At 39.3% G+C, this 24,170-nt stretch overlaps 1 long non-coding RNA gene across 2 annotated transcripts in view; it reads left to right on the top strand.

Annotated features, from left to right (window-relative positions):
* LOC139030936 (uncharacterized) overlaps positions 1–24,170 on the top strand; it is a 165,543-nt gene that overhangs the window by 104,061 nt on the left and 37,312 nt on the right. For both annotated transcript variants that reach the window (XR_011483379.1, XR_011483380.1), the window contains exon 3: positions 17,596–17,705. This is a non-coding gene — a long non-coding RNA (uncharacterized lncRNA). The remainder of the gene's footprint in view (positions 1–17,595; positions 17,706–24,170) is intronic.

The following is a 24,170-nucleotide window of genomic DNA, read 5'->3' as shown; positions in this document are numbered from 1 at the left end:
TGATTTCTTCACTCTTACCCTTGAAATTAGGGCAATCAGAACACACCGTGTAATTAAAAGGCATAGAAATTTACATGTGATAAATAGAAGATAAGTTCTTATAAGTTTTTATTCTTTTAAAGGAGTATTATACTGCAGCCATGCACTTATAACACATTACATACACATGTGCATACACAGAAATTTGTAAAAGATGAAGTTGGGGTAGAAGTACTTGCCTCAAGTTTCATGGACGTGTTTTCTATTTCAGACCAGAGAAGTCTCATCCTCCTCAACCATCTGGCTTATATTATTGCAGGTTCTGCTGTCAGTGTTTACTTAAATAGTGAGAGGCTACGCCTTTGTCACCCTAGAGAGGATCATTCACTAGTGACTGATTTGGTTTAAGGCTTTATTTATCTATTATGACAAAATGGTAACACAAATAAATGCTTTCTGAGCTAGAGATGTTTTATTTTCAGAGTTTAATCACATTCACATAAATATAGCATCATGGTTCATTCCTATCACAGTCTTTATAAATGGAATCCATCTTACTAGACTGTCAGATCAGCATAAGTAGGCATTTGGCTATTGACATGAGTACTGGAAAATTTAACTCTTTAAAATTTTTTGTCCAGATTCTCTATTTTGTCAGAGTTGATATGTTTGATAATTCCATTTCTGTTGTTACAAGAAATAGTATGGTGTGGTAATTAAAACCTGGACTCTGAAAATAAACAACTTGGATTTGAATCCTATCTCTGCCACTTACCCATGGTGTGATCTTGAACAAGCACTTTACCTATCTGTACCTTAGGATCCTTATCTGTAAAATGGAAATTTTAGTAAGATCTAATTTGAATGTAGTTGAAAAGAGTAAAAAGTTAATATATGCTTAATGTTTAGATAACATCTGGGACATAGTGTTAGTTGCTATTTTATTATGAGGAAGTATATAAAAATGGTTTGGCTATTCTCTTTGAAATGTCTTTAATAATATTTCACCAAAGGAAATTTTGGCATATCGATAATCATTGTTAGAGTTACAAAGGATTTTCCACCTATGTGTTTAAAAAGAAAAAAAAGACATGCAAATTCTTTTTTAAGGCAATTTGAGTAATTGGATATTTTGAGACCAAGAAAGAAGTGAAGTTACTCTATAACTAGACCCATTGGGGTTAAATATAAATTCATTTCAAATTCTTTCAGACAATTCTATTTCCTCTCTTTTAGGTATTCTTCTTACTGTGAAGAGAATATTCCCTCAGGGGGTGGAGAGAAGAACTTAAATCGCCATATTCTCAGTTTCCTTGCCCCAATTTTATTTGGTCAGATGACATCTCCTGGGAATCCCAGTTTCTTTCTCCCCCTCCCTTTCCTGCCCCGTCTCTCTCGCTGTCTGTTCTCCCTCCCTCAGCTGCCTACAGAAGCTCTCATTCTTCATTTTCTTCAGTAACTCTTACTCATTTATTCATTCTTTAAGACTCAGACCAATCTTCACCTCCGCCACAAAATCTCTCACTAATCTTCCAGAAAGTGTAGTTTTTTCCCTTTGCTATGCCCTCACTGGAGTCTGTTCATTGGGACGTATTATCTTCTAATTATCCTTTAATATGTTTGTTTACCATGCTGAACTGTGACTTCAAAATACCAACAACATCTTACTGGCTTTTGTATTGTCAGTATTTAGCTCTGTGTACTATGAAATTGTATGGACCTAACAGAAGCAGAAGATATTAAGAAGAGAACTACACTGAAGAACTGTACAAAAAAGATCTTCATGACTGAGATAACCATGATGAGGTGATCACTCACCTAGAGCCAGACATCCTGGAATGCAAAATCAAGTGGGCCTTAGGAAGAAGCATCACTATGAACAAAGTTAGTGGAGGCAATGGAGTTCCATTAGAGCTATTTCAAATGCTAAAAGATGATGCTGTGAAAGTGCTGCACTCAATATGCCAGCAAATTTGGAAAACTCAGCAGTGGCCACAGGACTGGAAAAGGTCAGTTTTCATTCCAATCCCAAAGAAAGGCAATGCCAAAGAATGTTCAAACTACTGAACAATTGCACTCATCTCACACGCTGGCAAAGTAATACTCAAAATTCTTCAAGCCAGGCTTCACCAGTACATGAATCGTGAACTTTCAGATGTTCAAGCTGGATTTAGAAAAGGCAGAGGAATCAGAGATCAAATTGCCAACATCTGCTAGATCATCAAAAAAGCAAGAGAGTTCCAGAAAAATATCTCCTGTTTTATTAACTAAGCCAAAGCCTTTGACTGTGTGGATCACAACAACTGTGTGGAAACTTCTTAAAGAGATGGGAATACCAGACCACCTAACCTGACTCTTGAGAAATCTGTATGCAGGTCAAGTCGCAACAGTTAGAACTGGACATGGAACAACAGACTGGTTCCAGATCAGGCAAGGAATAGGTGAAGGCTGTATATTGTCACCCTGATTATTTAACTTATATGCAGAGTACATCATGCAAACTGCCAGGCTGGATGAAGCACAAGCTGGAATCAAGATTGTTGGGAGAAATATTAATAACCTCAGATACGCAGATGACACCACCCTTATGGCAGAAAGCAACAAAGAACTAAAGAGGCTCTTGATGAGAGTAAAAGAGGAGAGTGAAAATGTTGGCTTAAAACTCAGCATTCAGAAAACTAAGATCATGGCGTCTGGTCCCATCACTTCATGGCAAATAGATGGGGAAAAAATGGAAACAGTGAGAGACTTTATTTTGGGGGGCTCCAAAGTCACTGCAGATGGTGACTGCAGCCATGAAATTAAAAGACACTTGCTCCTTGGAAGAAAAGCTATGACCAACCTAGAGAGCATATTAAAAAGCAGAGACATTACTTTGCCAACAAATGTCTGTCTAGTCAAAGCTATGGTTTTTCCAGTAGTCATGTATGGATGTGAGATTTGGACTATAAAGAAAGCTGAGCACCAAAGAATTGATTCTTTTGAACTGTGGTGTTGGAGAAGACTCTTGAGAGTCCCTTGGACTGCAAGGAGATCCAACCAGTCCATCCTACAGGAGACCAGCCCTGAATATTCATTGGAAGGACTGATGCTGAAGCTGAAACTCCAATACTTTGGTCACCTGATGTGAAGAACTGACTCATTGGAAAAGACTCTGGTGCTGGGAAGGATTGAAGGCAGGAAGAGAAGGGGACAATAGAGGATGAGACAGTTGGATGGCATCATTGACTAGATGGACATGAGTTTGAGTAAACTCTGGGAATTGGTGATGGACAGGGAAACCTTGTGTGCTGCAGTCCATGGGTTCACAAAGAGTCGGACACGAGTGAGCAACTGAACTGAACTGAGTGCTGTGTACACTATACATTAGGTTTGTTGTTTAGTCACTAAGTTTTGTCTGGTTCTTTTGCCCACTGGGATACTCTGTCCAAGGAATTTCCTAGACAAGAATACTGGAGTGGGTTGCCATTTCCTTCTCTGGGAGATCTTCCTGACCCAGGAATCAAACCCATGTCTTCTGCATTGGCAGGTGGATTCTTTACCACTGAGCTACCTGGGAAGCCCAGGAGTGAAAGTGCAGAGTCTTAACCACTGGACCACAAGGGAAGTCCCTGGCAATATATGTTAGGTAGTCGGTACATGTTTATTGTCTAGATGAACTGCATGGAGCATGTGCATCAGGATTTGAGCTGAGTTTCTCCTAGATGTAACTGGAGAAAGCGTCTGCCCAGTAAATATTATTTGTAGGATACCAATCAACCCAGTACTGCATTTCGGACTCTTTTGTTGACCATGATGGCTACTCCATTTCTTCTAAGGGATTCCTGCCCACAGTAGTAGATATAATGGTCATCTGAGTTAAATTCACCCCTTCCAGTCCATTTTAGTTTGCTGATTCCTAGAATGTTGACAGGCACTCTGGCCATCTCCTCTTTGACCACTTCCAATTTGCCTTGATTCATGAACCTAACATTCCAGGTTCCTATGCAATATTGCTCCTTACAGCATCGGACCTTGCTTCTATCATCAGTCACATCCACAACTGGGTGTTGTTTTTGCTTTGGCTCCATGCCTTCATTCTTTCTGGAGTTATTTCTCCACTGATCTCCAGTAGCATATTGGGCACCTACTGACCAAGGGAGTTCATCTTTCAGTGTCCTACCTTTCTGCCTTTTCATACTGTTCATGGGGTTCTCAAGGCAAGAATGCTGAAGTGGTTTGCCATTCCCTTCTCCAGTGGACCACATTCTGTGAGACCTCTCCACCATGACCCATCCATCTTGCAATCAAAATGACAGAATGATCTCTATTCATTTCCAAGGCAAACCATTCAGTATCATGGTAATCCAAGTCTGTGCCCCGACCAGTAATGCTGAAGAAGCTGAAGTTCAGTGGTTCTATGAAGACCTACAGGACCTTTTAGAACTAACATCCCAAAAAGATGTCCTTTTCATTATAGGGGACTGGAATGCAAAAGGAGGAAGTCAGGAAACACCTGTAGTAACACAGAATTTGGCCTTGGAGTACCGAATGAAGCAGGGCAAAGGCTAATAGGGTTTTGCCAAGAGAACACACTGGTCATAACAAACACCTTCTTCCAACAACAAAGAGAAGACTCTACATGTGGACATCACCAGATGGCCAACACCGCAATCAGATTGATTATATTCTTTGCAGCCAAAGATGGAGAAACTCTATAGAGTCAGTAAAAACAAGACTGGGAGATGACTCAGATCATGAACTCCTTATTGCCAAATTCAGACTTAACTTGAAGAAAGTGGGGAAAATCAATAGAGCATTTAGATGTGATCTAAATCAAATCCCTTATGATTATACAGTGGAAGTGAGAAATAGATTTAAGGGACTAGATCTGATAGAGTGCCTGATGAACTATGGACAGAGGTTCATGACATTGTACAGGAGACAGGGATCAAGACCATTCCCAAGAAAAAGAAATGCAAAATGGCAAAATGGCTGTGTGAGGAGGCCTTACAAATAGCTGTGAGAAGAAGAGAAGTGAAAAGCAAAGGAGAAAAGGAAAGATATACCCATTTGAATGCAGAATTCCAAAGAATAGTAAGGAGAGATAAGAAAGCCTTCCTCAGTGATCAGTGCAAAGAAATAGAGGAAAATAATAGAATGGGAAATACTAGAGATCTCTTCAAGAAAATTAGAGATACCAAGGGAACATTTCATGCAAAGATGGGCTCAATAAAGGACAGAAATGGTATGGACCTAACAGAAGCAGAAGATATTAAGAAGAGGTAACAAGAATACACAGAAGAACTATACAAAAAAGATCTCCACGACCCATAAAATCACAATGGTGTGATCACTCACCTAGAGCCAGACATCCTGGAATGTGAAGTCAAGTGGGCCTTAGGAAGCATCACTATGAACAAAGCTAGTGGATGTGATGGAATTCCAGTTGAGCTATTTCAAATCCTGAAAGATGATGCTGTGAAAGTGCTGCACTCAATATGCCAGCAAATTTGGAAAACTCAGCAGTAGCCACAGGACCTGAAAAGGTCAGTTTTCATTCTAATCCCAAAGAAAGGCAATGCCAAAGAATGTTCAAACTACCACACAATTGCACTCATCTCACATGTTAGTAAAGTAATGCTTAAAATTCTCCAAGTCAGCTTCAGCAATTCGTGAAATGTGAACTTCCAGATGTTCAAGCTGGTTTTAGAAAAGGCAGGGGAACCAGAGATCAAATTTCCAACATCACTGGATCATTGAAAAAGCAAGAGAGTTCCAGAAAAACATAGATTTCTGTTTTATTGACTATGGCAAAGCCTTTGACTGTGTGGATCACAACAAACTGTGGAAAATTCTGAAAAAGATGGGAGTACCAGACCACCTGAACTGCCTCTTGAGAAACCTGTATGCAGGTCAGGAAGCAACAGTTAGAACTGGACATGGAAAAGCAGACTGGCTTAAAACAGGAAAAGGAGTACATCAAGGCTGTATATTGTCACTCTGCTTATTTAACTTACATGCAGAATGCATCATGAGAAACGCTGGGCTGGATGAAGCACAAGCTGAAATCAAGATTGCCGGAAGAAACATCAATAACCTCAGATATGCAGATGACACCATCCTTATGGCAGAAAGTGAAGATGAACTAAAGAGTGTCTTAATGAAAGTGAAAAGAGGAGAGTGAAAAAGTTGGTTTAAAGCTCAACATTCAGGAAACTAAGATCATGGCATCTGGTCCCATCACTTCATGGCTAATAGATGGGGAAACAGTGGAAGCAGTGGCTGACTTTATTTTTGGGTCTCCAGAATCACTGCAGATGGTGATTACAGCCATGAAATTAAGAGACACTTACTCCTTGGAAGGAAAGTGATGACCAACCTAGACAGCATATTAAAAAGCAGAGACATTACTTTGTCAACAAACATCCGTCTAGTCAAGGCTATGGTTTTTCCAGTAGTCATGTATGGATGTGAGAGTTGGACTCTAAAGAAAGATGAGTGCCTAAGAATTGATGGTTTTGAACTGTGGTGTTGGAGAAGACTCTTGAGAGTCCCTTGAACTGCAAGGAGATCCAACCAGCCCATTGTAAAGAAGATCAGTCATGGGTGTTTATTGGAAGGACTGATGTCGAAGCTGAAACTCCAGTACTATGGCCACCTGATACGAAGAGCTGACCATTTCAGAAGACTTTGATGCTGGGAAAGATTGAGGGCAGGAGGAGAAGGGGATGCCAGAGGATGAGATAGTTGGATGGCAGCACCTACTCAATGAACATGAATTTGGGAGGACTCCGGGAGTTGGTGATGGACAGGGAGGCCTGGCGTGCTGCATTCCATTGGGTTGCAAAGAGTTGGACATGACTGAGAGACTGAACTGAACTGAACTGAATCAACCCAGTCTCCTAAATTTGTCTTTACAGCTGGCTGACATCTGTAATTCCCTGTTAGTGATCACTTTAAAGTCTTGGTAGATATTAACCCAGTTAAGACATTATCTTGTCTAGGATTAGTAGAAAGTAACAAAGCAACAAGCCTGTTAGCAAGGATTAGCTTATCTGAGTGAAGAGATTGGTGGACAGAAATGGTAAATTTTGATGTCAGTAGGGTTTTGTGTGTGGGTTATTAGAGGGTGCATTCATCAGTGAGAATGACCTGGGGCACTGAAAACTGAGTATCAGCTGGCATGAAAAGGGAGGCCAAATGCTGAAAAGAATATCCTGAAAGTCAGCTTAGCTTATGTTACTATTCAGCTGAGGTCCTGCCCAACTGAGTAATAACATTTAGGAAAGAGGAAGCTCCAGGTAGGCTGTTTGCTTGAGCGTAAGTGCAGCTCTCCTCAGTTACAGAAGTGGGAAACCAGTCTCCTCGTGCCAGAGATCACTGGGCTCCTTGCGGTTTTGCAGGACAGTGCACTGCCTACTCTCAGTAAAATAAATAAGGTTCAATTAAAAACAATTCCATATTTCAATCCAGGGCAGATCTTTGCCTTTTTTTTTTACTGAAGTCTTGTTCAGTAGAGTTGCTGAGAAAGTTAATCTATCCACACGCAATTCATCACATGTGTTTATATTTCTAAAAGTTGCAGAGACGGAAATTATTGGCCTTACAAACCCTGTCTGTCTCACTGTTAAATCTTTTGCAGACTGTTAAGCGGGGCTCATTTTGGAGGGTTGGAAGGTCCCAGGGCTGCACTGCCCCCGTTTCCTCCACTGGAAAAAATTCTGTTGATATATGAAAAATAGGTATTTAAATAAGCTATCTGAATTTTCAGAAATGACTCCAGGCATTTTCAGTCATTTGAACAGTTAGGTAGAGACTCTCACATACAACTTTGGAGCCAGATTTACACAGTGTTTAAAATAACTCTTTCTAGAATTTAGCCACTTTTGGAAATTCTGTGAACAGTTTTGAGTGAGTACTCTATTATCCCATGGCTAATTTTAATAGCATTATCTGCAGCATCTTCTGATTCATTCCCTTTTCATCTGTTTCCACAGATACAAACAACAGTACCCACACTGCCTGTACCTCTCCAGGGTTTGATGTTACAGCGAGAATTAATTTTCTTTCAGTGCCATTTTGATAATTTCATTTCTTTTATTTTTGTATACATGCAACGGCTCCTCCTTGATATTAAGTCCCATTTTAATTTTGTGGTTCAAGCCCGGGTGTCGATATGGTGGACGACCCTCTGAGCCTCATCCTGCCTCATCCTCTCCCTCCTACCCAAAAGGCAGCCACTTCACACTCCCCATGTGGGCTTTGCTGGCGGCTCAGATGGTAAAGAATCTGCCTGCAATGCAGGAAACCTGGGTTCAACCCCTGGGGAAGATCCCCTGGAGGAGGGAGTGGCTACTCAACCCCAGTATTCTTAAGTGGAGAGTTCCATGGACAGAGGAGCTTCTTGGGCCACTGTCCATGGGGTCTCAAAGAGTCTGGCAGGACTGACTGACTGACACTTTGACTTCTCTTTTGTGATCCCCATACCTCACTTACCCTAGGATTAGCTTATCGTGAGCCTTTGTGTCCCATTCTAATGTCTAGAAATTCTAATCTCCATCTCAGCTGACAGTTCCTTCTTTTCTGTAAGACTTCTCTGGCTCAAGGATCAGCATAACCTGTGGCTCCTCAGTATTTAATTTGTTTATAAAGAATTAAATCAATTAATTAATTGTTTATTGATCATGATATTTATGCACTGTGGTAAGCATTGCAAATATTATAAAATAATTATAAAAGATACTTCTTTCCTTCAGTTGTGATAGAATTATGACTTAAAGCGTATTGTTAACATAAAATGCTAAATACTGTGATGTAAACACAGACAAAGTATGATATGCCTCAGTGGTTAAAGAGCAGTGCTCTAAATCCTAAGGACATTCAGTCTCTCAAGCATTTCTTTCCCTTAGACAGTTGGTATTCTTCCCTTAGATAGCCTCTCCAGGGCCAACCCCACCTGATTGTAGTTTTCTGAGCTGTCCAATATGGTGGCCATTGGTCGCCTGTGGCTACAAAGCAGCTGAAATGTTGCCAGTGTAACTGAGGAATAAAAATTTAATTTCATTTATGTCTGCTGCTGCCGCCGCTGCTAAGTCACTTCAGTCGTGTCCGACTCTGTGCGACCCCATCTCTGGGATTCTCCAGGCAAGAGTACTGGAGTGGGGTGCCATTGCCTTCTCCACGTTTATGTCTACTTAATATAAATTTAGACTTAAAAATTAATATTCAATTCAACCATTGGCAAAACTCTTATATACATTTGGAACAGCTTGGGTTTGTAAGTTTGCTTTTCCAAATGTACACTTTTATTAGTAAGATCTAAATACAGATCAATGTTACTAGTGAAAATTTAACATGTGAATTGAGATGCGCTATAAGTGTAAAATATGCCATGGATTGTGAAGACAAAGTGTAAAAATATATATAAAATACCTCATGGATATTTAATAGTTTTATTGATTTATGTCTGGCTGGGTTGGGCCTTCGCTGCTTTCCTCTAGCTGTGGTGAGCGGGGGCTCCTCTCCGGTTGCGGCGCGTGGTCTTCTCGTTGTGGGGGCTTCTCTTGTTGTGGAATGCGGGCTCTAGGGTGCGCAGGCTCAGGAGTCGTGGCTTCCGGGCTCCGGAGCACACGCTCAGTAGTTGTGGTGCTCAAGCTTAGTTGCTCCATGGCCTGTGGGATCTTCCTGGATCAAGGATCAAACCCATGTCTCCTGCATTGGCAGGCGGATTCTTTACCAGTGAGCCATCAAGGAAGCCCTCGTTAAATTTTAAAAAATTGAATACATGTTGAAAAAATGTTCTGAATGTGTTGGGTTAAATAAAATACATTCTTAAAATTTCTTTCCTTTTTCTTTTTTTTTTTACTTTAAAAAAATGCGAGTACTCGAAAATCTTATATTACACGTGTGAATTGCAGTGTCATGTCATCTTTTGGATGGCATTGCTTTAGATAAAAAAGATCTATGCTAGATTCCCATATGTACATGGACCTCAGGGCCAATGACTCCAGTGATGTTTATTGGTCGTCTAGAACTCTGGTGCATCTTGGCCTTCTGCTGATCCTACCATATCAACTTCAGGTTGTATTATAAAACATAATCCTGGACTGTCATGTGCTGTTGGAGATCTACATTTCTCTATTCATTTGACCCTTTATGAACCGATATACCTTAAAATTTCATTTTGATATTTGTCTCTCTATGAATAACCGTTTCTTTCTTGTCCACTCCTTTGTGTATTGGCTACAGCGACTTTACTGCCTATACTAGACTTTCTTCTTTTTTATCAGTCTTGTGTGAGAAAATTTGCTCGTTTTTGGCTGTAGCTTCTTGCAATCCTTCCATTCTGGGAAAGTCTGATTTTGGTTTTTGACTTTGAGCCCTTCTTCCTTGCGCCCCTCCCTACTTTATTCCAGGTGAACTAGAGGGTAATGGGAGCTCTGGGGGAGCCGCTCAGATCCCACGTGCATAAATCCATGCAAAACAGTGTGTGCTCGTGACACTTGGAGTGCACGAGACTCGGGGCTCTCTCCTTTTAAATTCTTCTTTTCTGAAGTCTTTTGTACCTGGTTTTTAAAAGTCTTTGTCTGCTTCACCAAATGACTATTCATCATGCGTCAGATACAGGTCCAGTGTAGCAATTTCCCTAGGCAATTCCTCTCTTCTTTGGGAGATGAAAGTCCAAAATATTTGTCTTATTTAACATTCTGCACAATTTAACCCTGATTGCATGTCCACTTTTACCTCCAGTAAGTAACTCAAAACCATCCTGGTCTCTGTCTTTTCTGGCTCCTCTAGCATTAACTCTTTATATCACACGCTACTGCTGCTCTTCCTGATTTTTGAAGTAGAGATAACAGTATTTAGCATGAATGAGAGTTGTGAAACTGTAATAATAATAATAATTTGACATTCATATAATGCTCAGCATGTGCTAGGCACTGTTCTAGACAGTGTGTATGTATCTTCTTTCACTTCCTCTCAATAACCTATGAAGTAAGTTGTTATGATCTCATTTCATGAGGGAGAGATTGAGGTATAGGGAAGTTAAACACCTTGTCCAAGGCCACACAGCTAATTAGTGGCAGAACTAGAATTCAGTCAAGCTTTCAGGTCTATATTTTTGTATTGAGCTAAATTGTTTTGGAGACTTTGTCCTAGGCATTTAACATGGATTATCTCACTTAATCTTCACAACAGGTAGGGAAAGTCACCTCAGAATATAAAGTAACAAAAAGGATTTTGGAAGTGAAAGACATTCCAATGGACCAGACAAATGGAAATTACTCAAGAAACAGTTTTGATGATGCCTTAGGCCTGTGATGATTTCTGGCTCACTACTTGTGTAAATAAAGTTTTATTGTATCACAACAACACTCCATCATTTATGTATGCTCTTCCAGTTCAATGGTAGGACTGAATAGTTGTGGCAGAGATTTTATGCCCACCAAAGCCTAACATTTTTCCATCTGGCTCTTTGTAGAAAATCTTTCCAAACCCTGGTGCGCCACACCTGAGGAGTACATAGACTTTGCAATAAATGTTAAGATTCTACATTAAGAGAAGTGATTATTTGCTACTGCCTGCCCAAAGCACTTTCTTTGAAGACTCCCTTTGTGTTCTCTGAGAGAAGGTTGGGAGATCTAAGAAGTACTAAAAGTTTTTTCATTTCCTGTGGCTCAGATCAGCACAAAAGCCCTTCATCCTCCACCATGTATTGATTCCTTCTATGGCAGGTGTCACACTGCTTGATCCAATTGATATGTCCTTGAAAAGCCGATTTAAATCAGTTTGGTACATTGAAACACAGTTTCTCTTCATTTATAGTTTGTCTCTGCTTTTTAATGTGCTGTCTATGTTTGTTATAACTTTTCTTCCAAGGAGCAAGCGTCTTTTAATTTCATGGCTGCAGTCACCATCTGCAGTGATTTTGGAGCCCCAAAATATAAAGTTTGTCACTGTTTTCATTGTGTCCCCATCTATTTGCCGTGAAGCGATGGGACTGGATGCCATGATCTTAGTTTTTTGAGTGTTGAGTTATAAACCAGCTTTTTCACTCTCCTCTTTCACCTTCATCAAGAGGCTCTTTAGGTCCTCTTCACTTTCTGCCATTAGGGTGGTATCATCTGCATATCTGAGGTTGTTGATACTTCTCCTGACAATCTTGATTCCAGCTTGTGCTTCATCTAGCCTGGCATTTCACCATGATGTGCTCTACACAGAAGTTAAATAAACAGGGTGACAATATACAGCCTTGATGTACTCCTTTCCTAATTTTGAGCCAGTCTGTTGTTCCATGTCTGGTTCTATCTGTTGCATGTTGACCAGCATACAGGTCTCTCAGGAGTCAGGTAAGATGGTCTGGTATTCCCATCTCTTTAAGAATTTTCTACAGTCGGTTGTGATCCACATAGTCAAAGCTTTAGCATAACCAGTGAAGCAAAAGTAGATGTTTTTTCTGAAATTCTCTTGCTTTCTCCATGATCTAACAAATGTTGGCAATTTCATCTCTGGTTCCTCTGCCTTTTCTAAATCCAGCTTGTACATCTGTAAGTTCTTGGTTCACGTACTGTTGAAGCCTAGTTTGAAGGATTACCTGTTTTATGCTGAATACAGAGTTGGGTAGCATTGGTGATTTTTTTAATCATTATTAAAAGATACAAGTAATGGCAATGCTAAAGTCATGTAAACCTATCTTCATTATTATTATTGAAAATAATAATAAATTACCAAAGTGCTGCCATGTGCTGGCCCTCATTCTAAGTGCTTAGCACTCATGATCTAATCATTCCAGCTGCTGTATGAGTTCAGTCCTATTGTTGTCCTCATTTTCCAATATGTACTTTGAAATGTGTCCTTTGTAATAGATATTTTACACTAATAGAGGTAAAAGGAGTTAACCCACTTGTAAATAATAGTGTATAAAATAGAGGGTTAATTGATGAGTTTATTTTTTTAAGTTAGTTATAGTGCTATGTATTTAACAGTGTTATGATTTTTTAAAGCTATTGTGATATATCCAGAAAACACACTGTATCATGAATAAAGGATTACATTTGGACACTAGAAGTTGTCTTTTTCATATCAGAAAATTGAGACTTGTAAGATGAAGTGGAAATCTTTGTGGGTCATTGATTCATTCATTACTTAGCATTTATTTATTTTATATTTACTACAGTCCGTTTCCTCCTCATAAGCAGAGAAGTAAATGTATTATTAAACAAGCAAGTAAACATATTATTAAAGTGAGGATGATGAAAAGGGGTTCAAGCAGCATGGACAGAGTGGTGATATAAAGAGTAGTAGAGAGATCCTATGACTTAGCACAGGCTGGTCAGGGGAGAGTCTGCTGAGGGAATTTAGGCTTTGAGTTTAAGAATGAAAAAGAGCCAGCCACATGCAAGGATGTGGGAGGGAGTGGCCAGGCAGATAGGAGGAACAGCATCTCTAAGATGCTATGAGGAGAGTCTGATGGTTAAGAATCTGCCTGCCAATGCAGGGATATGGGTTTGATCCCTGGTCCAGGAAGATCCCAAATGCCGCAAGGCAACCTTAAGCTCGTATGCCATAACTACTGAGTCGTGTGCCTGGAGCTTGTGCTTTGCAGCGAGAGTAGCTGCCTTAATGAGAAGACAACACATAACAGCTAGAAAAAGCCCATGCAGCAATGAAGACCCAGTACAGCCAAAAAATAATTAATAAAATACATTAAAAGAAAACAAAACTATGAGGAGAGAGCTAGAGTTTAAACTCATTGATTCATGTGATTTTTCTCCCCTCCAGGAAAGTTCTGTGATCTGCTCACTTCTGCTGGTCCCTACTAGCAAAACCACACATGCATTAAAATATTTTCATTGTCAGAATAGTAGTAAAATATTTTCATTGTCAGTTATTGTAGCTGCATTTAAAGATAAGCTACAATATTAACTAGTAGAAATTGACTTTTTAAAAAACCCCAAACCTTTGGAGTAATGTGAATACATGGAGTACTGTCAGCAGATCCTGGGGGGCTGAGCATGAGAGAGGGAGCCATGCTCCCCTCCCTCCAAAAAAGAAAAATGACAAATTAGTCATTAAGATATATAGATTGCTATTATAAAGGGCCCTGCATGTGTATCACATAAAGGACTTACATAGCAATTTATTGTCAAAAAGATAACAGCATGTAAATTTCCAAGAATCAACTTGGCATCACTGGAAAAATCACTCTGGAGACCCAGACACTAGACAGTTCCACAGCAGCTGAATCATAAAGACGTTTACAGATCAATAACCCTCAACCTTGCTGCATGAAAAACCATCTTCATCAACAGAGTGTTTCAGGGAGCTACAAAAGCCAATGAGATATTAGCACAGGTGGGCTTTTGCATGCATGCATGTATGTGATTTTCACAAGGTCATTGTTGGCATTTAGTTTTGATATTCCAATATTAGATAGTAAAATGATACCATATCCCAAATACATGATAATGTATTCTCCTACCTTTTAGGGGGAATAATATGCTTTTCAAACCATCCTCAAATAAGTAGAGAAGAGAGGAATTACTGGAGTCTGTTTAGTTTGGGGCAACAGTCTAAGTTTCTGTTCTGACCCTTATGTCCTTGTTGCTTGGTTTCTTCATTTGTGAATTTAAAGATTAATAATGAAAGTGAACGTGAGAATGTTAGTTGCTCAGTCATGTCTGACTCTTTGCGACCCCATGGACTGTAGCCCCCAGGATCCTCTGTCCATGGAATTCTCCAAGCACGAATACTGGAGTGAGTTGCCATTTCCTTCTCCAGGGGATCTTCCTGGCCCAGGGATTGAACCTGGGTCTCCTGTGTTGCAGGCTGATTCTTTACCATCTGAGCCACCAGGGAAGTCCAAATATTAATAGGAACCACTTCAAAAATCTCTTGATTCCCAAAGCACATATGTCATTGAAGTATTACTAAGAAAAGTAGAATGGGAATTTTATTTCATACCAATTTTTCCCCGTAAATTGGAGATTGCTAATTATCTTTCTCTACTATATTATCCAACATAAACAAGTATATTCATACATCTATCTAATGAAAACTTTTTAAAAATTATGAAGTATTATTGAATGAGTACCATCTATTAATTGTTGGTTATATGGAGACAGTTAATATTTGAAATATTCTTTGTTGTTTAGTTGCTAAGTTTTATCCAACTCTTCTGCAACCCACGGACTATAGCCTGTCAGGCTCCTCTGCCCATGAGATTTCCCAGGCAGGCATACTGGAGTGGGTTGCCATTTCCTCCTCCAGGGGATCTTCTCCGCCCAGGAATCAAACCCATATTTCCTGTAGCAGGTGGATTCTCTACCACTGAACTATCAGAGAAGTCCCTCATTCAATATTTTACAAGATGTTTAAAAGACCCGTGAACTGAGGATAACTTTTAGGTTGTTTCCATCTCATTGTTGGCTATTGATTGAAAAACTATTAAAGAAGGAACTTTATCATATGGCAGATGTATTACATACATTGAATTCATACAAGTTTTATGATAGTTATAATGGCATTTTATCCCCATAATACAGATGAGTTTATTGAGACCTAGAGTATTATTAACTTGCTGAAGTTAACAAAAGCATTAATTAAGCAGAATAGAGATCAGAATCTTGGCTTGTGTGGATTCCAAGTTCTCTTAGCATGCCCTTACTGCCTCTCTGTTTTATTGTCTTGGAATGATCTTGACATAATCTAATTGCTTGAATAATAATGAGCTATTCTAAGGACTTCATAATCTGGCATGAGTGTAACTTGACTATGGTGTGGTTGATTTGGTCCAGTATATACACGTTCAGATGCCTATTTTTAAGACAGTAAAACCAGATACCTTCACTGATTTGACTGCTTAATGTTGCAAAAAAAGCAAAGCAAAAGAGCCCTTTAGTGAAGTTTGTAACTGAGTTTACCAGTCAAATTCAATTAAAATGTTAGACTTGGATGATGTGTGTATAACCAGACTAAATATTTATACTTAGATAATAATATTGAAATACTAAATTTTATGTACTCCATTCAGTAAAATACAGCTGATGAATTAACTAGTAAACTATGATTTTAAAGGATTGCATTATAATGGCCATAGAGATTATATAGAATTAATTATATATATATATATATTGAAATCTTTATGGATAATATAGCATGATGTCTGGGGTTTGCTATAAAATATTACAACCAAAAAACCCCTAAAAACAAGCAAACCAAAAAATCAGTAGTTTGGATGGAAGAAACAAGATTGGTGAAAAATTGTTAAAGTTGAGAGTATGTGGGAATTCATCTCTTGTATATGTTGTAATCGCTTTATACAGTAGAGTTTAAAAAAGTAATCAACTGGTCATCCATTAGGTTGAGGCTAGAAATCAGAAAGTTTGATTGCTCCAATTGAATATATGTTCAGATTTTTGGGTGTATTTTGGTGGCTAAAAATTTGTATTTCAAATGTTAGCATAATCATGCAGCATCCAGAATGTATATCTTCAATAAGCCCCGATCTCATTAAGTATATTTTGATAAGGTATAACTTAATGATATAAAGGTATAACTCTCAGACATATATTATACTGATAGTCTGTGTTCTTGACAAAAGAGATCTGGCTTTTGGATCATATTTAAATTCAAATTTTTATTCCCCTGAAGATAGCACTATGATATGGCTTTAATACAAATTTTACATGTTTTCACTGAATTTTAATTAAAAATCATACTTCTACTCAAATAATAGATCCTAAAGAATGATGGCATATTGCTTCTTTTATGCTACTAGTTTGTGATTATTTTTCTCTTTTTATCAATTTAAACTATGTCATCAAAGCAATTATGCCTACATCCTGCAAAATCTCATGTCATTAAAGACATCTTATTAAAATGATACTTGCTATGTAACTTTATTTTACTATATAACAAGAAACAAGCTCTTTAGTTTTATGCTTTTAAAGTATGCAAATAAATGAGAAATTCTCTCTTTTATTGCTAGAAGAACAGTTTAGTTGCTTGCTTTTTCCAATCATTTAAAAAATTTTTCTGGTTTTTAATTTAGTTTTAATTGGAGAAGAATTGGTTTACAATGTTCTGTTGGTTTCTGCCGTACAACACGAATCAGTCATAGTTATATGTATTCCCCCCCGAACCTCTTTCCTCTCCCCTCCACTTCTCTAGGTCATCACAGAATGCCAGGCTGGGCTCCCTCTGTTATATAGTAGCTTCCTACCAGTTATATATTTTACACATGATAGTGTATATATGTAAATGCTACTTTCTCAATTCATCTTTTAATAGCATTTTTTCTAAATCTGGCCATTACAATTATTAAGCATCATTCTTTGGCCCTAGGCAAATTGTGAAGTTAGACTTTGGGCTTCTCTGGGGCTTAGACAGTAAAGAGTCTGCCTATAAAGCAGGAGACCTGGGTTCATTCCCTGGGTTGGGAAGATCCCCTGGAGGGGATCATGGCCACCTACTCCAGTACTCTTGCCTGGAGAGTCCCCATGGATGGAGGACCCTGGCGGGCTGCAGTCCATGGGGTCACAAAGGGTCAGACGTGACTGAGTGACTAAGCCCAGCACAGCAAGCTTTCCTTCCAGCCACTTACTTGTTTCTTGTGCATCATTTTCCTCCCAGATCTACAATTGCGTTGGAGCAGCAATGCATCACTGGAGTTGAGGCCCTTTAATGCTCACTGCTGACCCAGTCTTCACAGCATTGTGCTCATGACCGTTCGTGGTTTAAAGGTAAGCATGCCTTTGGAGATCTTCAAGGAGTGCTAGAAGTGCCAAGCCACAGTTTTCATGTGCTGGCTTTTTTGTTTGTCTGTCTTTTTACGTTTTATTTTTTTTACAGTTATTTATTTTAATTGGAGGCTAATTACTTTACAATATTGTGGTGGTTTTTGCCATACATTGACATGAATCACCCACGGGTGTACATGTGTCCCCCATCCCAAAGCCTCCCACCTTCCCTCTCCATCCCATCCTTCTGGGTTGTCCCAGTCTACTGGCTTTGAGTGCCTGTTTCATGCATCGAACTTGGACTGGTGTTCTATTCACATATGATGATGTACATGTTTCAATGCTGTTCTCTCAAATCATCCCACCCTTGCCTTCTCCCACAGAGTACAAAAGTCTTTCCTTTATATCTGTGTCTTTTTTGCTGTCTCGCATATAGGGTCATCATTACCATCTTTCTAAATTCCATATAAAGTGTTAATATACTGTATTAGTGTTTTTCTTTCTGTCTTACTTCACTCTGTATAATGGGCTCCAGTTTCATCCATCTCATTAGAACTGATTCAAATGAATTCTTTTTAATGACTGAGTAATATTCCATGGTATATATGTACCACAGCTTCCTTATCCATTCGTCTGCTGATGGGCATCTAGGTTGCTTCCATGTCCTGGCTATTATAAACAGTGCTGCGATGAACATTGGGGTACATGTGTCTCTTTCAATTCTGGTTTCCTTGGTGTGTATGCCCAGAAGTGGGATTGCTGGGTCATATGGCAGGTCTACTTCCAGTTTTTTAAGGAATCTCCACACTGTTCTCCATAGTGGCTGTACTAGTTTGCATTCCCATCAACAGTGTAAGAGGGTTCCCTTTTCTCCACACCCTCTCCAGCATTTATTGCTTGTAGACTTTTGGATAGCAGCCATTCTGACTGGCGTGAGATGGTACCTCACTGTGGTTTTGATTTGCATTTCTCTAATAATGAGTGATGTTGAGCATCTTTTCATGTGTTTGTTAGCCATTTGTATATCTTCTTTGGTGAAATGTCTGTTTAGTTCTTTGGCCCATTTTTTTTTTTTTTTTAATTTTTATTAGTTGGAGGCTAATTACTTTACATCATTACAGTAGTTTTTGTTATACATTGATATGAATTAGCCCTGGATTTACATATATTCCCCATCCCAGTCCCCCCTCCCACCTCCCTCTCCACCCGATCCCTCTGGGTCTTCCCAGTGCACCAGGCCCGAGCACTTGTCTCATGTACCCAACCTGAGCTGGTTATCCGTTTCACCCTAGATAATATACATGTTTCAATGCTGTTCTCCTGAAACATCCCACCCTCTCCTTCTCCCAGAGTCCACAAGTCTATTCCATACATCTGAGTCTCTTTTTCTGTTTTGCATATAGGGTTATCGTTACCATCTTTCTAAAGTCCATATATATGTGTTAGTATATTGTAATGGTCTTTATCTTTCTGGCTTACTTCGCTCTGTATAATGGGCTCCAGTTTCATCCATCTCATTAGAACTGATTCAAATGAATTCTTTTGATTGAGCTGTTTATTTTTCTGGTATTGAGATACTTGTATATTTTGAGTTTTTATCCGGAAAAGTACTTTAACTTTTTATTTTTAGTTTGTTAAAAACTTTTTATTTTGTACTGGGGTATGGCTGATTAACAGACAACATTGTGATAGCTTCAGATGAACAGTGAAGGGATTCAGCCATACATACACATGTAACCATTCTCCCCCAAACTCCCTTCCCAAGAAATACATTAGGCAACAGTAGGCACAATCTGCATGTATTTTAGAGCTATATCACAAGATTTCAAAGACATTTCCAGTTTGAAAGTAGGTTGCTTTGGGAGTTGACCTCCAACTCGGGTGTATGTATTCACTCTTCAGTCGCCTCATCAGTGATGCCTCAGCAGAAAAATGTGAGAAGGGCCAGAACATGACCTCTCTTATGCTCGTTTATGTTCCAACTTGATTTTTAGTAACATGGCCAATGGCATTCTAAGAAGTTTTGGGAACAGAGATACTTTGGAAAGGGGTGATTTTACTATTAATATTTTACTATTATTTTACTATTACTATTACTTTTACTATTTTCAAATTGCTCCTTTGCAGATAGTTACCTTCATTTATAGAGATTCTGGAATGTTGCAGCATATGCATTTTGTTTCACACAAACAGGCTTGGCCATTGCCTTTAAGACATGTAAAATAATAAAGGAAATCACAATACAAAAGCAAATTCTGTTGGTAAAACAGCGTGTAGTATCAAGAGGTAGTCTAATTCTCCCATTTCCTATTTCAATTAGAGGAAAGATGTGCTTCAGTTTAAACATCTTTCCCCTTTTCCACTTCCTATATCAAGTACATTAAAAGATGTCCCTGGTTCTAGAGTTCCCTTTTCTTTTAATTATATGTAAAACGTAATATCTGAAATGTAAAACACTGTATCAGAAATAGGACGATAGTTTGTAAACTTAAATGTCAAGTTATTTCCTTGCTAATCTAAGAGAATTTTGTCCCAAAATTTGGACTTGGAAACTATCACAAAAATGAATGGCAATGTAGGATAAAATATGCTAATGGGGCTTTTCAGGGTGTCTGCCAGTGGTTAAAGATGAGGAGCTCTGAGTTTGGGTTTTACTTTAGTCCTTTGTATCACAGTTAATATGAAAAGAAAAAAATAGAGGGCAGCAGGAGAGGCTCCTTGCTGGCAAATTGAGTTCCTTGGGGAGAAAGCAAAAGAAGGAGGCCAGTTTCGTCAAGGGAAACTATAATACACCACTCACGATGATTGATCCCACGTGAGCAGAAGACACATGGAAACAATTTAAATGTTGTCCATAAAACTACTGCTTTCAGGCTTAGTGGCATTTTCCTTAGCAGGATCACTGCTTTTGGGGCACTGTAGAGATTCTGTCGTTCCAGGAAAGACTAAGGGGTTTGGTGCATTCTTCCTTGCTATTCAATTTGGAAAATGTGGAAAAGGGGGAGCAATTGATACTTTTTCCTTGTCTGCTGCTTTTCTAATAATGAGAATTTTCCTCAGAAGCTCTTGTCAATGCTCAATTCAAATACCCCATGTTAGTGAATTCTGAAGAATTTAGAAAAGGTATTTTATTTAGTATCCCATCTCCCACCTTTTATTCTTTTTGTTTAGCTGACTCAGTTTCCATCTAGAATGTAGGAATTCACTGAGGTGGGCTGTCTTTATAAAACTAAAGCAAAGATCATAATCACCATTAAGTGGGTATTTCATGGGCTTTGCTGGTGGTGGCTCAGTGCTAAAGAATCTGCCTACCAACACAGAAGATGGGTGTTGGATCCCTGGGTTGGGAAGATCCTTTGGAGAAGGAAATGGCAACCCACTCCCCTCTTCTTGCCTGGGAAACCCCATGGACAGAGGAGCCTGGCAGGCGACCATGGGGTCGCAAAGAGTCGGACAGGACTTAGCAACTGAGCACACATGGTCCAGTTTACATAGAAAAACTGCCTCCGTTTTGAAGTATGACTCTATCTTAGAGTTAATTTAAGACGAGGTAAGACAGCATACCTGCATATCTGCATCTTTTTCTTCTTACATGTATGGAAGAAAAGTAACAGCATTGCAGAGTAGTGACATTTTCAAGAAAATTCTTCTTATGACCAGTAGCTTGCTTTCATTTGAGGTAGATTTTCTCCCAATGATGGTATTTTGTTTTTGAGGGGGAAAATGTAATGATTTTTGATGACAGTCTTTAGTAAAGGGATTATCTGATCTTTCAAGGTCATCTGGGACCTCTGGGCTCTGGCAGAAATTTTTCAGTATTATGCTAGACCGACTCTGATTGTGTGGACTGTCAGAAACCTGTGACTGATTGAAAGGATGGGAAGCGTTCCTCTGAGCTGCTAGCAGAATAAGATGTTTATTTTCAGTTGATTTACATTTTCTTAACAAAAACAATAAAATTGGTTATTTGAATAATTTGACTTATTTAGAAGCCCTTATAGAGATCACTTATCTAGAGCATATGAACAGATCCTTTTCTTGAGTTTTGTATTTAGTGTTTGAATTCTGATTTGCCCACATATTATCTTTGTGACCTGACATTACTAAACTTTAATTTTCTTGCCTGTAAAATAAGAATGATAATACCACTTAGCTCATAATGTTGTTGTGTTATTTATATTAGATAATCTCTTATCACAATACCTAGCACAATAAACACTAGCTATTATTACTCAGGTTCAAAATAATATACCTGGATTTCTTTTCACCTTTTAGCAACAAAGCAAAAATTCATAAACGCTTGTGGTAAGACAGAGAGAGGAAGACATTCTTGTCATGTAGCTTGAGAAGCTGGGGCACAGGGCCTCTCAGGAACACAAATTACCAATTATGTGTCTCCTGTTTCCTTTTGTTCCCATCATGTACATTTCTCCAGCACTGACCTTGCCAAGATCTTCTGTCCTCTTTGTCTGATTTCCATTCCTCCCTGTTGCTTGCTATTCCTGAAAACACCAGATATTTTCCTTCTCTGGCCTTTGAAAATGTTATTTTCTCTGACTGGGATTCTCTTACCCTCCCATCTCTCTAAAATCCATTGAATTTTAAGCTGTTGTTCAAAGTTACATATTCTTCTATAAATTATCTTCTGATTCACTCACTGGGTGCTCTTTACTCTCCGCTGAGTACCATGGTCCTCTGAGCCTCTCTCAAACTGATGTCCTGACTGTGTGATAATAGTCTTATTTGCTTGGTTCTGTGTGCCCACGAAATTGCATATCCTGAGAGAGGATGCGTAGGGAGTGATAGGCTGCAGAGAGGGCTTCCAGGTGGCGCTACTGGTAAAGAGCCTGCCAGCCAAGGCCGGAGACAGAAGAGGCACAGGTTCGATCTCTGGGTGGGGGCGATCCCCTGGAGGGGGGCATGGCAAGTCTCTCCAGTATTCGTGCCTGGAGGACCCCATGGATAGAGGAGTCTATAGGCTTCGTCCACAGGTTTGCAAAGAGTTGGACACGACTGAAGCCACTTAGAGGACACACACGCAGGCTGTAGACGTGGATCTCTCAGTGAGTCAGTTCAGTGGCTCAGTCGTGTCCGACTCCTTGCAACCCCATGAGTCACAGCACGCCAGGCCTCCCTGTCCGTCACCAACTCCCAGAGTTTACTCAAACTCATGCCCATTGAGTCAGTGATGTCATCTAACCATCTGATCCTCTGTCATCCCCTTCTCTTTCTGCCTTTAATCTTTCCCAGCATCAGGGTCTTTTCAAATGAGTCAGTTTTTTTACATCAGGTGGCCAAAGTATTGGAGTTTTAGCTTCAGCATCAGCCTTTCCAATGAATATTTAGGACTGATTTCCTTTAGGATGGGCTGGATGGATCTCCTTGTAGTCCAAGGGACTCTCAAGAGTCTTCTGCAACACCACAGATCAAAAGCATCAATTCTTTGGCACTCAGCTTTCTTTAGAGTCCAACTCTCACCTCCATACATGACCACTGGAAAAACCATATCTTTGACTAGATGGACCTCTTTTGGCAAAGTATTGTCTCTGCTTTTTAATATGCTGCCTAGGCTGGTCATAACTTTTCTTCCAAGGAGTAAGCGTCTTTTAATTTCATGGCTTTAGTCACCATCTGCAGTGATTTAGGAGCCCAAAAAAATAGTCTGTCACTGTTTCCATTGTTTCTCCATCTATTTGCCATGAAGTGAGGGGACCAGATGCCATGATCTTAATTTTCTGAATGTTGAGTTTTAATCCAACTTTTTCACTCTCTTCTTTCACTTTCATCAAGAGGCTCTTTAGTTTTCTTCACTTTCTGCCATAAGGGTGGTGTCATCAGCATATCCGAGGTTACTGATGTTTCTCCCAGCAACCTTGATTCCAGTTTGTGCTTCATCCAGCCTAGCATTTCTCATGGCGTCCTTTGCATATAAGTTAAATAAGCAGGGTGACGATATACAGCCTTGATGTACTCCTTGTCTGATTTGGAAGCAGTCTGTTTTCCATGTCCAGTTCTAACTGTTGCTTCCTGACCTGTATATAGATTTTTCAAGAGGCAGGTCAGGTGTTCTGGTATGCCCATCTCTTGAAGAATTTTCCAGAGTTTGTTGTGATCCACACAGTCAAAGTCTTTAGCATATTCAATAAAACAGAAGTAGATATGTTTCTGGAACTCTGTTGCTTTTTCCGTGATCCACCAGATGTTGACAATTTGATCTCTGGTTCCTCTGCATTTTCTAAATCCAGTTTGAGCATCTGGAAGTTCACAGTTCATGTTCTGTTGGAGTCTGGCTTGAAGAATTTTGAGCATTACTTTACTAGCATGTGAGATGAGTACAATTGTGCGGTAGTTTGAACATTCTTTGGCATTGCCTTTCTTTGGGATTAGAATGAAAACTGACCTTTTCCAGTCCTGTGGCCACTGCTGAGTTTTCCAAATTTGCTGGCATATTGAGTGAAGCACTTTCAC

The sequence above is a fragment of the Odocoileus virginianus genome, chromosome 24, assembly GCF_023699985.2.
Source record: "Odocoileus virginianus isolate 20LAN1187 ecotype Illinois chromosome 24, Ovbor_1.2, whole genome shotgun sequence".
NCBI classification, from domain to species: Eukaryota; Metazoa; Chordata; class Mammalia; order Artiodactyla; family Cervidae; genus Odocoileus; species Odocoileus virginianus.
This window is presented reverse-complemented; position numbering and strand designations above follow the sequence as displayed.